The following is a 2,546-nucleotide window of genomic DNA, read 5'->3' as shown; positions in this document are numbered from 1 at the left end:
TGCTGAAGTTGGATTCCGGAGAGCCCCCAAGGTCAAGGCCAAGAGAACTAGCCCCAAAGCAGACATCAGTTGAAGGGCCAGGCTGAGAGTGGGAGCCCTGGTGTGGAGCTAAATGGAAAGGTTGGGGGAGGGCAGGAGGTCGGGAGGCCCTGTGGCACAGAGGCTCAGGGGGAGGCTGGCAGAGAAAGACACTGGGGAGAAGCCCTGGGGCGCATGGCCGTCTCTTGGTCACTCTGCAGCCTGTCGGGTGGCTGGTGAATTCGGCTGTGCAGAGCAAGCAGGGGGGGGCAGCAGGTGCACCCTTGCCAGGCTCATAGGGGGCACCATTCGGGTCTCTGGAGGGTTAGGGGTGCTCAGGGCTAAGCCAGGAGCCCTGCTGTGCCCAGTGTGTGCTCAGTGAGTGCTGGGAGCTGGAGCTGCGGCCTCCTGGTCCCCGGGGGCGGCGGGTCCTTTATTCACTCCTCGAACATCAGACAGGATCCTCCCGGATTAGCCAGTCCGTCCAGATCTTTGGGGACCTTAGGAGAGGCAGCCATTACTGTTCTCCAGCAGGCCTGGCCGTGTTGGGTGTCCCCGAGCCGAAACAGCCACCGTTCTATAAGGCAACTCATGGGCTCCTGGGACCTTGCTGTTGACAGTGATGAATAGGCGACCAGGAAGGTTAGTGAAGACGTTTCAGTTCTAAAAGGGTAAACACTGACATGACAGCTCACACCCACCGAGCGTCGCCGCCTGGTGAATGAGGGCCACCCCCGAGACAGGAAACAAAACGGCGCCTCCCAGGTTGCAGATGAAGAGACTGAGGTTCAGAGAGGCTCAGGGGCCCAGGCAGTGTCGCAGTCGGAAAGTGGCAGAGCCCGGCTCAGAGCAGGCCCTGGCTGCAGAGCCCACGCCTGGGGAGAGGGACGTCACACCCGGCGTGCAAGGGCTCCACATCCGGACTAGACAGGAGGGGAGAAACTGTCACGAGGACGGGGCTCGGAGAAAGGCTTTGGGGTGCAAAGATTGCAGGGGGTCCCACGGAAAGAGGGCCCCACGGAAAAGACAGTTCGGGCAGTGCCGGGTTGAGGCAGGTGGGAAGGGGTCCTCTGTGACAGGTCCCATCGTGCATCTGATGAGACTCGGGTTCCAAGGACACACTTTGGGAAATGCTGCCACACTGGGACCTGGAGACTAAGCTCACTGGGGTTGGCAGAATGACAGCCCCCAAGGGCGTCCACTCCCTACCCCAGACCCCATGAAGATGCCCGTTACAAGGAGTGCAGGGATTAACCTTGGCCCGTGCAAGACATGACCCTGGCCCTCAGCTCCTGGGAGTCACCGCTGAGCCTTCGGAAAGGCCTGCCTGGTAAGAGAGCCTCCGTTCACCTGGGGGTCTTGGACCACCCAGACGGACCACGCCAACAGTGTGGTGTGGGGTCGGGTGGGGGGCCATCGAGCCACACGTGGCAGCTTGACCTCTGGAGGGGCCACAGGTGAAGGTCAGCCGCGTGGGTGGTCGGTAACATGTCCGTGACAGAGACCCAGTAAAGACCCTGGCTGCCAGGGCTCAGTGGGCACCTGGGGCTGGCGGTGCTCTGTGCTGTGCTGGTCTCAGTGGCCGGGAGGACTGAGCACTGTCCACATGACCAGTGGGGTGAACACCTGGGAGTGCGTGGCCGATCTCTCCTGGATCAGGCCCTGGCACCCCTTCCCTTGGCTGATTGAATCTGTGTCTTTTCACTGTAACAAATCCTAACTGTGAGTACGGCAGATTTTCCCCCCGAGTTCTGTGCAGATTGCTAGTGAATTAGCAAACCTGAAGATGGCCTTGGGGACTTCCAAACTCAGCACATGGCAAAAGGGACTTTGCAGATGTAATTAAAGTTAGAAATCTTAACAGAAGGAGATTATTTTGGATTATTGGTGGGGGGTGAGGGATCTAATCAGATGCATTCTTCTTACAAGTGGAGAACGTTCTCCACCCTGGAGAGAGAAGAGAAAGCAGAGAACTCTGAAGTGCGACCAGGATTCCCCTGCCATTGCTGGAGGGGGCACATGGGAAGCAGGACGAGGACAGTCGGCGTTCCTGGATGGCCTGGAGTCCTCCCGGAACTTCCCGGGCAGAGCCCCGCCTGGCTGACACCTTGACTTTGCCCTTGTGGAAACTGGAGCAGAGAAACCAGCAGCGCACCCCTACACTTCTGACCTGTGAGCTAATCCATTTCCGCTGTGTTAAGCTGCTAAATTTGCGGCAATTTGTTACACCAGCCACAGGAAAAGAATATGCTCGCCCATCGTGGGTCTTCCCACTCCTGTTTTGGAGACCACGCCCGGCGACAGCAGGCCCCACGCTGGGTGGCTGCCCCAGCTCCAAGGTCGAGGCCCCCCTGGCCCTTCAAAGTCTTCTGAAGCCTTTGAAGCCTGGAGGAAGAGGCAGGGAGGCAGGGGAGGTGCGCTCGGCCCAACGAAAGCTGTTTTAAATCCCTACACAGAGATGCTGCACCTGGAAGCCTTCTCCCGCACACGGCCTGCGTGGCAAATGAAAATTGCTTAAACATAATTAC

Source organism: Artibeus jamaicensis, unplaced genomic scaffold, assembly GCF_021234435.1.
Source record: "Artibeus jamaicensis isolate MK-2021 breed Jamaican fruit bat unplaced genomic scaffold, CSHL_Jam_final contig_2259, whole genome shotgun sequence".
Classification (NCBI taxonomy): Eukaryota; Metazoa; Chordata; class Mammalia; order Chiroptera; family Phyllostomidae; genus Artibeus; species Artibeus jamaicensis.
Note: the sequence above shows the minus strand (reverse complement) of the source record.